At 31.4% G+C, this 13,703-nt stretch overlaps 1 pseudogene; it reads left to right on the top strand.

Annotated features, from left to right (window-relative positions):
• Positions 1-9,872: 9,872 nt before the first annotated feature.
• LOC142635930 (disease resistance protein RGA2-like) lies at positions 9,873-11,995 on the top strand (annotated as a pseudogene).
• Positions 11,996-13,703: the final 1,708 nt, after the last annotated feature.

Genomic DNA, 13,703 nt, shown 5'->3' with positions numbered 1-13,703 from the left:
AATGGGGGTTGATGAGATCAGAATGTATGCCTAAAAGTCCTTCTACATTTAATATATTGATAGGTTAGATTTTATGAAGTCATGCCTATTGTCCTATTAGCTACTAAAGCAATTTCAAGCACTATTCCTCACTGTAACGTGGGATGATTCTCTAGCCATATATTACATATCTCAGTTCATCTAATAAATGACTCATAACTCTTGATGCCGCAAGACATAAAGGACGTTATTGGGTATATATTGGACAATGATAAGGGTGTAGGTGCATGACAGATGGTGGAGGAATTAACAAGGCTATATACAATTTTAAAATAACCATAGAATAGCCCTATTATTCTATCAGGTACACCAGTAAGAGACGCCTCCGATAAGAGTGGTAACAAACCATACTTGTAGACTCCAATCTCACGGCCACAGTGAAAAAAAGCAAAGCTCAATAGTCGGCTGAAGTAAAAGGATGCCCCATCAGCAAAATACACGTGTGACTAAAGAGGAAGAAAGCTAGAGTTTTATTTATTTAATTTTTTTTTTAAGACTTAACAAAACCCATATATATTCAATTATGTCACCTCACTTGGGCTTCATATTCCATAGTATATATCTCACTTTTAATATCTTAGGCCCAAATCAATTTAATTTATTTAATTGTAGGCCTCTTTTATAATTTACATATAATAATTAAATTGATATAAAAAAAATACGGGGTGTTACACTCTCCAAGTTTGATTTTAGTCTCTGACAATTCAAATTTGAATTTAATCTCTGATGGTTGATAGCAATTTGAATTCTTGCCTTTCTGTTCATGTATGTCAATGACATGCCTTTTGTGGGTTCTAGTTAAATCAACCTTGTACCTCTAAAATTGTTGACAACGTTTAGGCTTGGGCATGAATTAGATTGACTTGTCTATTTTCTTTTATAGGTCCAGATGTAATTTTCAGAGACTCAAATCAAACTTAGAGGGTGTAATTAATATTTTAGTACCCAAAAACAAAAATCCTAATAGCCAACACATCTTTCATTGCATGTAACCCTGCGAGTCCAAGGAAACACAAGCATATATAAACAGAATAAAGAGTTAACAGAATAAAATTCATTCATTTGAATAGCTTTATTTTAACAGAATAAAGGGTTAACACCTGAGAAATTGTTGGATTGATCTGAACCTCTACTTAACTATTGAAAAGAAAGTTCATTAAAATTGGGCTGTAATCTTATATTGATTCTGTGTCTCAAGCAATTACCTATGAGTTAGAGCACTGAATGCACTCTAAATAGAGACTAAATTTAGTTAAAGACAACTGACCTTCATTTTTGTTATCACAAAATATGCGGAGGAAAAAGTGTAATTAACTTACCTGCAAATAATTACAAAATGGTCTTATGCTATTTGTTTCATTCTCTCATACCTTCGTGTTGATTATTTTTGCTAGCTGAACTCAAAACTATATTACTCATGTAAGCATATCTTGCTTAAGCGGGAAGTGTTAGTGGCATCCTTGGATCTGTCTAAAACATCCAGGATCATGTCCTATACTAAATATATCTTCTAAGGAATGCCATATATTTGATGGCTGATTTAAATGATTTCTTGACAAAATTTTGTTTGAATAATCTGATAAGTTATGATATATATCTTTAGTTATTTCTTTTAGTAATGATAGTTTATTAACTTATGGAGTAAGATTTTTCTTTTAGCAATTCACAAAATGATCCTTAACAAATTATTATAGAAAATTTTACTTTCAAATAAGTTCAATCACAAAATGATCATTAATAGTATTTCCACGCATCGCGTGGGTCTACGTTTAGTATCATTAATTTTAAGGGCTTTGAATTTATAGTTTCTGACCATCATGCTTTGATGTTACAAGTTAAGAGTATGAATCTAGATTGTTAGGTTCTAAAAGTTTAGAACAATTGGCAAACCATAACACAAACTTGTCTAGATATAGATCTTAGAGTCTATAAGGTTTGTTAGACAGTGCTCAAGTTTATACAGGTCAAGATTCAAGAACATACAAGTTGCAGAAAGAAGAATTCAAAATCTGCCTTGCTCAACCGATCGAGAGAACAAGTTTGACCGATCGAGACTTGGATTTGCATAATTTAATTTCAGCCAACAGCTTATTAAGCCCATTAAGTGACTATGGTTTCATATCTAATTCTCCTAGCATTTAAAGAAAACCCTTTTTGGACAGAGAAGAGTGCATCTTGTGCCTCCAATTGTAGATCTAGGGTTTTTGTACCCAAAGTCCTCTAAAATCTTCTACCGGCAATGTTCTTTGAAGAAACTCAAGATTCGGTGTTGTAAAAGTTGCTGAAATCACTAGTCATCAAAGGTGCTAGAGATTTAAATTTTCAAAGGTGGTCTTGAAGTAACAAACTAGAATGTTAGTGTTGATGATCTAAATCTTTGAGTGGAGCTCTCAAAGTCACAAATATGAGTGTTTGTATTCAACAAATTTAGATAGAAGAGTTCGTGGATTCGAAATTACGTGTGATCACGTGAGTAAGTACTACAAGAGGTAGCTTTAGATTTAGGGAAAAATCTATTGTAAAACTTCTATTCTATCATAGTGAATTTGTTGCCTTGAATGAAAAATTGAAATTTTGGAAGAGGAAAAACTATAACGGTAGATAAATGAAGGGACACTTGAAATGTTAATTTTATCCACTAAAAAGGATAATGAATTATTCAATTTTAAATGCTACGTCTAAATTGACACGTTTTGTCTACCTTAAAAAATATTGATCACCCTGACTTGATAATCTCAAGAACTTGAATTCAATCAAAATAAGAATAATGCTAAGGACATAGTAAAAACAATTTACAACATTTCAAAATTAGCATACCAACTCATACATATGCTTTTTCTTAATAGCTAATTTTAAATTTTTTTTGTTGTTGTGACATTTTGTTGTGTTTATAGCATTACTTACAAAAATAGTTTTAGTCCCCCAAACATAATCCTTAATCCCTTAAATAAAAAATAAAAATAAAAGTTAAAATAACAATAAAAATGAACACAAATAACTTAATAAACAGCCCCAAATATAAACAAGATTAGACCAAATAACAACAATTGAACAAAATATTCAGCAAAAACTCATTCAAAAACAAAAATTAAAAACCCTTAATCATTTAGATTCATAACTTGTTCAATCCATTCCATAAAAATAAATAAATAATCCTTAATTTTATTTTCCTAAAAAACGATACCAAGAGAGAGACTGTGATTGTGACTTCTCCTTGGTGAGATCTCCTCAACAGCTTGGCATGCAATCGCAACATGTATCTCATTACTCTCTTACTTTCTCAATTTTTATCTTCTCTATCATCACATCAGACTATTTCTGGCTTTATTGCTCTCATCTTAGCATTATCAATTCTTACTTAATTTCTCATCAATCTCTTTTTCCTCTTAATTTTATTTGTAAGAGGAAATTGTAAAATTATGTATTTGCAATTTTTTGTGATATCAATATGTTCAAGTTATTTTTTTTATTAAATTTTATATAATCTAGGTTTCTTAACGACTAACCTAAAAAAAGACCGAAGACTGGGAACTTTCAAGAAGTTGTTGTTACTTGAATCATTATACACATTTGGTTCGAGTAGTATGGAAAAGTTGGGAGTTGAATTTCTGAGAATATAATCCAAAAACAAAAATAGGAACGGGACAAAATAATAATAATAATAATAATAATAATAATCCCAAGAGTTAAAATCGTATTTGGATATTTGAGAGAGTGGGAACGATAAATTGGGATAGGAGGAATGAGAGAAGAAGAGTAAAAAGATAATGGTGTTACTATAATAATGTCACGTGTTCATTTCTTGACAATTGAATTGATGCCAGACTTCCTTCATACTACTCCAATAAAGAAATTGGTGATTAATTCATGTCCACTTCTCCACTAACGTTGCAAAAGAGGGACAAGAGAGGACTGACCCAAGATTTCTCACATTCCAAACAATTAGAAAATGTGTAGAAGGATCACCGTGCACCCTTAGTGAGGTGGTTACTCCACAAGTGTAAAAGCTTATGGAGTGTGAGGAGTAAATGTCGGAGTTCAAGTCTCCAGGAAGGAGCTTCTATCTTGTATAATAATAAATTTTTTTTTTTTTTAAGGTTGTGTAGAAGGAAGGTCTTCCAACATTTAGAGATAACTACTTCTTTCTTTTATTTTTGCAAAAAAAAATCAATTAAATATAAATATATGGATTGATGATTAAATATCTGATAGATTGTGCAAATAGACGAAATTAACTCCAACTCTCATCCATCCAATCTCAATATCATATTAATTTCTATTCTAAAACAAATAAAATAATAAAGTCGGTTGATAAATTTGATCAAATTAACTTGGCAAAATCATCAACACATTCCCACCGATCATTCAATTTCGTATGACCACTACTTGCTAATCTAATATATATTTTCTTCTTTCTGGTTAATTATAATATTACCTTTAATTACCATAAACTGGAGATTAATTTTTCTTAAAGCTGTTGGCACTTTTATTTATTTTCTGTCCAATCTCTTATTAGTATGGGTTTTGATTATTTTGATTTTTCTTGTTCTTTCATGATGTAGGTAACTACTTTTCACTCATTCGTTAGTTAGGCGAGTATTGTTTTTCTGTTTTCTTTGGCTACTGAAGGGCAGTAGCAAGGATATGTTGTTTAATTTACTCATAAATTGACAGCAATTGAAAGTTAAAGGACTGAAATGACAAAACTGAAAGTTAGAGGACTGAAATGAAAAAGACTAAAAGTTAGAGGGTTAGTTTTACATTTTTGCCTAAATTAAATATATAAAGGTGGCAAGGAGTTTTGCATGGGTTCAAGTGATAGTTTAGAGGTAATGATATCTTTGTGTGGTATTTATGTCTGGTGTTCAAATCTCACATTTTTCCTTCCCTATGATCTTCTTATTAAAAAGTAAAATAAAATAAATTTCAGCTAACACTCAACACTGAAAACAACCACGGTATTTTTAAGTATGCTATGATCATAACTTTTGCACACCTTACGGTAGAGTTGTAGACCCACATAGACTCACCACTTTTACTTTATCACTCATAATTTGCTACCTAGCTAAGTTGTGACAAAAATTATGGCTTTAGTTGTGGTCGTAGCATTTTTGCCACATTTTTGTTTAAGCCCCACAGATTAGGTTACACTTAAATCATTTTCTCTACATAATGGCCTTCATTTATTTCAAGCCCCACAAAAAAGTTAAAAAGAAAGAAAAAAAAAAAAAAAGCAGTGACAAGGAGCTTTCACTCAATATCAGCCAAAGTGCAAGTTTGCCATGTGTGAACCTTGCCAATACCAAAATTATTGATACAAGTAATGCTAAGGATACAATATAATTTCACAACATTTCTAAATTTGCATGTCAATTTAAACATGGGCCCAACACAACTCCAATTTAAAGTTTTTGGTATAATGGTATGCTAGTCTGGGAATGTTATGAAATTGTTGGTTGTGTTCATAGCATTATTGATGTAGAACAGACAACACAAACAACACATACCTTCTTGGTCGTTTTTTTTATTTTTTTTATTTTTAATTTTAAAAACCCATACTCGACCCTAAAATTTATAGGGCCGGGTAAAATCCGACCCATTAGGGTTGGGCTGGGCCGAGCATCCGTGGGTCGGATATAAATTTTCATCCCTATTTCTGGAGCAGCATGGACACAAGAAATCACAATGCAAGATCAAAGGGGAGTGCCAATAGAGGCCATTGGGCCGACAGTATCAGAATAAGGTCTCGTCTATCTTGGGACGACTCTTAAGGTCAGTAGTTTATGATTTTGCATTTAACTCAATTTTTCCATTTTTGGTAAATTTCGGTATTTTGTCACCCAATCACGTAATTAGTGTGAATTAGGGTTTTAGACATTTTTCTTAGTTTTTATATGTTTTGTAGCCGTTAGATGCAAATTGAACTATTATCAATAAACATAGACTTTTGTCAAATTATTTCTTTGGTGGATTCCAATTTTCTTCTTCTTGTGGATTTAGGGAAACCCCTCGTGGACTCGAGGTTTACTACCAGAAACTAACCGTTTAGTTTCTGTTCCATCAAGAGAGTATCGTGTGCGCTTTTTTTAGGCTTCTGTGACATCAATTATTAAGAACTTTCCACCTAAATATAAACCGGGAAAAAAAAATTAAAGTGATCATGTAATAAGACTACAAATTATGCTTTTAAGAGAAATATTTTTCACCTCAATGGAAACGCCAGTGTCAATAATTATGATTTTACATATAGACAATTTCTCAACCATCATTGTATGGTATTTTTGTACTTTGACTCTAATTTTTTTTCACTCAATTATTTTAAGCTCCTCTGTTTAGACATTACTAGCACAATCAATCTGTATTTTCTAGTATGTAGTTTCCTCTTTGGTAGTCTGCAAATGTTTTTGGTCATGCCAATCCATTATAAAATCTGTAATTGTTTGTTAACATAGGCAAAGAAATTTGGTCATGCCAAACCACACCCACGATGAGTGGTTTTCTCGTGGGAAGTACGCCTCGACCTGGAGTGGATTGGGCTGAGGGTGAAAATAGAGTCATGACTTGTTTTGGGTCCAGGAACCAAATTGGGCATTTTGGGACACTTACTTACATGCATAGGTAATGCATATCAAATTATGGGTCTGGAGTTTTTATACGGCTTGAAAAGGTGCTAGGCACCCAAGATTGCCCAGCTTGTGGGCCGGCCTCCATTATGTGCTGCCAGGCCATATTTAATTAAAGAGTTTATTAAGAGAGCCCTAAGCCTTAACCTAAAAATACATCATGTACTTAAATAAAATAACACACACAACATGTTAAATATCACACAATAATTGAAAAGGAAACACATTAAAACCACAATCAAACATATACTAAAAAGGAAAAGATAACAATTAAATAAGCACAAAAGGAAAAAAAATCACAAATAAACCCAAAAAAAAGAGAGACTAAAACAAACATGGAAAAAAATTAAACATGGTTAATTAACCTAAAATAGAGAGAATTCAAAGCCAAATAGATCAGAAAAATATATGAAAAACAACTAAATTAATAAAACAAGATTTTTGTCCAAATTTGCGTTTAGGGTGCGTATACATACTTAACCATGCATACACATGTTTGAAAACATGTGTGTGCATACTCAAGTATGCGTATGCATCCTTAACACATAATATGTAAAAATCACATTTTAGGTTAAATCAACTGCATACTTGAGTTTAAATCAAAGAGATTAACAAGATAAACACTAGAATAAATAAATAATTACATCATGGTTAGATTAACACGCATTAAATAAATATGCCAACAATCAAATATAACATGTTTTCAAATATAACAAAGAACATGTTAATAAAATATAGGAACGAAATAAAGACACAATAACCAACAAGACCAGATTATAATCAGCCCAAGACCAGATTAATTCATATCAAACATAATTAAAAACATCAAACAAATCAAATATAACAAGTTAAAGAAACTAAATCAAGAAACCCATGTGAATCATATTAAGCAAATGAGGAGTTCATGAAAAGAACACTTACCTTACTTAGGATCACAAGTTTGAGGTTTTTAACCGACCCCTCAGTGCCTACAACACAAAGATTTGATTGAGGGAACAAGAAAATTAAATAACACAATAATTTTTAAGAATCACAACTCAAGAACAAAGTTTAATTGAAAACAAGATTAAGAAAAAACTTTCTACCTTAGTAAGCTGCTAGAAAAATGTTTTGACTCATGTCAAAAAAACATGCTAGCTGTTGTGTTTTAGTTTTGAAAAGAGAGAATAGAGTTTAGAAAAGATGTAGGCACTTTTTTTAACTAGAGTTTGGATTGGAGACATAAGATGAATATTGATACGTTAAAACTAGGGATTTCAGAGCTATTTAGAGGCCTTTGGACATTTCAAAGGGTTTAGGGGCTGGCCCCATCAAAGAATGATATTTTGGGGGCCCAAAACTAAAGTTATGAACACCTAGGGATGAGCATGCATACACAAGTTTCTTGCATGCGTATGCATGCTTCCCAAAAATCCTAAATTCAACTGAAATTTTGGTCCAACTTCAAATGGTCATAACTTACTCAATTTAAATCAAAATTAGATAAAATTTAAGTTAAAATTGAATCCCAGAATATCTAATTTACAACGAAACAAATCTCATTCAAATACTATTTGTGGATAAAATAAAAATTTATGATAAAAAAGTGAGCAAATATCATTTTTCAGTATTGTTTTCAAAGTGATTTGAGCACTTCTAAGTTGTGATTACTTCCAAATTATCGTCACCTCTTTAATTACCCTTGGTTTGACATATGTCAAGCCTATCATTGGGGCCGGGGACCAATGGTTATTAATGGGTACAAAATGAGGTTTCTATAGTTATGCTTCATTCTAACCAATCTTGCCATCTCATACTTTGGTATATTATAAGTGTCTTTGGCCTTTTTGGTCAATTTTTAGAACTATATATTGACATGACAGATAAAATACAGAATATATATTCATTACAACTTCAAGACAAGTACATTGCTTTAATACAATTGTTATTAACTCTAAATATCACAATCCATGTCAATATCCATATCAAGATCGAGACAAGTGCAAAACTTTAACACAATTGTTACTAACTCTACATATCATAATCTATATCATGTTCATGACAACTACATTGCTTTAATACAATTTTTACTAGCTCTAAATATCATAATCCACATCAATATCCATATCAAGACTAAGAAAAGTACAAAACAATAATACCATTGTTACTAACTTTACATATCATAATCCACATCAATATCTATATCAAGGCCAAGACAAGTTCAAAACTCTAATACAGTTGTTACTAACTCTACATAATACTTGCTTAGCAAAAAAAAAAAACTCTACATAATACTTGTTGTATTATGTCTTTTTTCTTGTAGTAGTTATTTTGAAAGTGAAAATCTGAATTTATATTTTATATCAAAATACAACGTTGTCATGTATTTGAATGTGTTTGTCAACTATTTGAGTAATATTGGGTGTAATTTGATGATAAGTTTTGATTATCATGATAATCTCCTTGAAAAAGAAAAAAAAAGAAATTACAATAATATATTTGAAACTTAAAGAGTTTGATTGTAAAAAAAAAATTAGGAAAATATAACGTACCATAATATAATTTAGAAAAATATGGACCACTTCAAACAAACACACCCAAAATATTAAAATGATTATTTGTAAAAATGAACAGGTGGAAAATAATTTTAGTAATTCTTTAATTTTTTCGGAGAACAAATTATCGTTTACACAATTTAATGAAAAAATTATATATCATATCACAATTACAAAAAATTTATTTACTTTCATGCACCGCATGAGTCTATAACAAGCTAATGTAAAAGCATGGAAACAGCATGCATGCATGGACGGTTTTTCTTTCAAAGTCCAAAAAGTAATGATGATAAAGTGACTCTCTTTACTTAATTTAACACAAATACTCGAACCTTAATATTCTACTATCAAGACAATAAGCAATGCTTGTAAAGATTGCTGGCATAAATGTTGCTATCTTAACAGCGCCAGAAAAAAGATCCTCCGACTCTATTCATCCTTTTTTCTTGGGTCTTATTTGCAAAAATTATCTCTCACAAGTCACAAACATGCGAACCCCAGTCTTTACTTTATTCGGTCGCAAACATCTTTTTAACAATTATTTGCTAATATGCGAGCCCCACACAGCACTCACGTTGAAGACCATTACCAGCACCTCAAATATAATTAATTTCCTTTTCTCCTCTCTCACTTTCTCTTGTTATCTATCTATCTATCAAACCTTCATCTCCAAGGTATGGCTGACGCAATAGTTTATGATCTCTTGAAGCAGTTGGGTTCCATCGCTGCTCAGCAGGCTCAACAAGAGATAAACTTGATTGTTAGCGTTGACGATGAAGTTCAAAAGCTTCAACAGAATCTTGAAATGGTCCAGGTGATTCTCAACAATGCTGAGGAAAGACAAGTGACGGATCCAGCTTTAAAGCTTTGGTTTGAAAAGCTCAAAGACGCATACTACATGATGGACGACGTGTTGGACACCTGGAACACTGCAAGGATCAAATCGCATATTCAGAAAGAAGGAGAAAAACTAGCTGATAGTAAGGCTCCTGCCTTGAAGAAGAAGGTATGATCCTTCTTCCCCTCTCCATCATGTTGTTTCCGTCAAGTCGATAACCTTTCTCTGCGTCATGACATTGGTTACAAGATAAAAGAACTTAATGAAACATTAGATAAGATTCTCAAAGACAAAATGACGTATGGGTTTGACTTGGCAAGGCAATCTGTACAAATGGAGCGACCAAAAACTACCTCCTTTGTTGACGTGTCTAATATAACTGGTTGTGATGAGGATAGGGATAACCTAGTCAACAACATATTAATATTAGGGAATGGTAGTCAAGAAGAAAGAAATCTGGGCGTCATTTCTTTAGTTGGCATGGGCAGTGTTGGAAAATCAACTCTTACCCAATTAGCCTACAATCATCCCGCGGTGCAAGCCCATTTTCAGATAAGAATATGGGTTTGTGTTTCTAAACCTTTTGATCAATGCAAGGTTGCTCAAGCAATTATTCAAGAGGTCGACTCTAAACATGAATCCCTCAATAAAGTTATTGAATTTCAAACTCTATTGCGTGAAATTTGTAATTTAATTAGGGAGAAAAAATTATTTCTTGTTTTAGATGATGTGTGGACTGAAGACTTCACAAAGTGGGAGCTGTTCAAAAATGTACTCATATGTGCTGCTCAAGGTAATAGAATTTTAGTCACCACACGTAAAAACAATGTTGCAAAGATGATGGAGAGTTCCCACACGATTAATTTGGGAAAATTGAATGAGGACGACAGCTGGATGTTGTTTAGTAAAATACTCTTTTCTAACAAGGATCTAGAGTAACATAAGGATCTAGAAGACCTTGGTCGAAAACTAGCACATAAGTGCAAAGACTTACCACTCGCTATAAAGACTCTAGGGAGTGTCATGCACAACAAGAGAAGAAGAGAACAATGGCAGCCTACTTTAGATAGTGGTTTGTGGCAATTAGAAGACTTTGAAAAGGGTCTACTGCCACCATTATTATTGAGTTATTCTAAACTACCCTTAATAGTGAGACGTTGTTTCTCATATTGTGGAATCATTATCCATTCGTTAGAGATGAGTTGGTCATCCAGTGGATGGCATTGGGATATATCGAGCCAAAGGCAAATATGGAGATGGAAATCATAGTGGAAGAGTACTTGGAAAATTTAGCCATACACTTTTTCTTCCAAGATTTTGAGAAAGATGAGGATGATGACAAGATAATAAGGTGCAAAATGCATGACATAGTGCACGACTTTGCCCAATCAATCACAAAAAATGAATGCTTTGAAATCAATGGTGATAAGAAGTTGGAGATAGATTTAAAAAATGCAAAAAAAATAGGGCCCGTTTGGTATGTGTGTTTAAACGACAGTTTTCAATTTTTTTAAAAATACGTGTAAGTAAAAAAGTGTGTGAAAATGCGTGTAATTTTTTAAAAAAACTGAAAATATGTGTTTAAACATATGTACCAAACATGTCCAGAATCTCTTGAACCTGTCTACCATGAAAAAAATTTGTGGACTCTCTTTCTTCATTCTTCTGTATATTCTAATGACTTTAGCATGTTCCTGTCCAACTCATTCCAACATTTTAGATGTTTACAAACTTTAATTTTGGATTGTCTGATTGAGAAACTTCCATGTGCAGTGGAAAGTTTGATACATATAAGGTGTCTCCTTATATCTAAGAATGTCCAAATAGAAGAATTACTTGAAACCATGTGTAATCTATGTAATTTACAAACTTCGAGTATTTACTATGGTGTTAAGAAATTACCTCAGGGGATGAGTAAACTAATTAATTTAAGCATCTTAATCTTTATAGAGAAAAAGTAGTATTTCCAAAAGGGATTGGGAGATTGACCTTAGGAAGCATAAACTAGGACCATTAAAATTGTGAGTCCAATCCAAATCTATGGAAAACCTCTTCTTATATAGGATACAAAAATACCCAAATAAATGCATCATTGATATCGAGAGATTCTTATCAAATTCCATAGCATTCATTGGACAATGGGGGAGCTGTATATGAAGATTATTATTGGAGAAGGGGAGATGAACTTTGAAATACGCAAGTGTGGAAAAAACAAACAAAAAAGGAGCATACCAGAATTATAACTGATCCACTTAAATTTAGACAAATGGAACCACATGAATCTTGACATATGGCACAAAATTAGGATTCTAATTTAGAATTGCAATTAGAGTTTCTCTCTGTTTCACCTATTATATATATATATATATATATATATATATATATATATATATATATATAGATAGATAAGTGGCACTATAGAGTATTTCTAATACAATTATTAAGAGTACTTTCTTTACAAAAGAACTACAATTTTGTTCACCCAAAATGGTTTAAAAATAATCAAAATTTAGTAAAGTCTCATAGTTTAACATCTAAATGAATCACTAAAAAAATAGAAAAGGAAAAAAATTTTTTGACCAAGAATTGGAATACCAAAATACCTAGATATGCATTAAAGTTTATATAAATTTTTCAAAAAAAGAAACAAATTTGAAGTGACAAGTAGATCAACAATAACAAAAAGAACTATTAGCGGGAAAAAAGTGGTTGAAACAATAAAAAAATGCATATATAGAGAGAGAGAGAGAGAGAGAGAGAGAGAGAGAGAGAGAGAGAGAGAGAGAGAATATTGACCTTTTTGCAGTGAACAACTTGGAAGGAATAGGGGAGAGAGGTGGAAATGAAGTAAAAGAAATTTATAAGAAAATCAAGTTGGAAGAGTAAGGGTGGAAGCAGATGAAAGGTTCAAAAAAGTGAAACTGTAAAATTTATGAAGATGAAAGGTTGGAAGGGTGGAAGTAGATGAAAGGTTTAAAAAAGTGAAATCATAGAATTTATAAAAATATAAAGGAGAAAATTTAAAAATTTATAAAGGAAATCAAATGTAAAATTTAAGAAGCCATGATTGGAGAAGATGAAAAATTGAACTAAGAAGACAATAGTTGAAGAAGATGAAAGGTTAAACAAAGTAAAAATTGCAAAAAAATTGCAAAATTTTTTTTTTTTTAAAAAAGGTTGCTAATGACATGACACAAAAAGAGTTTTGTAAAATTTATTTTAAAACTTCCATTATTATATAATAGTATAGATAGATATGTATAGACATTGTTTTTGGTTTTAGATTCTTCATTGATTTTATTGCTTAGTTATAAACATTTAAATTAAAGTAGATGAATGTGTAAATGCAAAGTTATATATAAAGTTAAAACTACCCAAGATCAATATCTAAAGCCAATCTATTTATATATTTAATATATTCTAAAAAAAATTAATATTTTAATATTGTCAACAAAATTCAAGAATAAAAATTAAATAAGAAAGAAAATGATTATGTAGTAAATGACGTGATGGATGAGATGATGCAATATAAATATAGTAATAATAAAGTTACGCATAAACTTTTAAATATATATAGATTTATCCAAGAAGTTAAATAAATGTTTACGTACCAAATTAAGCTACAACAAGACCAACTATACACCAAGATACAACTTTGCACTCAAGTAA

This window comes from Castanea sativa, chromosome 5 (genome assembly GCF_040712315.1).
Source record: "Castanea sativa cultivar Marrone di Chiusa Pesio chromosome 5, ASM4071231v1".
In the NCBI taxonomy this organism is placed as follows: domain Eukaryota; kingdom Viridiplantae; phylum Streptophyta; class Magnoliopsida; order Fagales; family Fagaceae; genus Castanea; species Castanea sativa.
The sequence above is the reverse complement of the archived record's forward strand: the minus strand, read 5'-3'. Positions and strand labels throughout refer to the sequence as shown.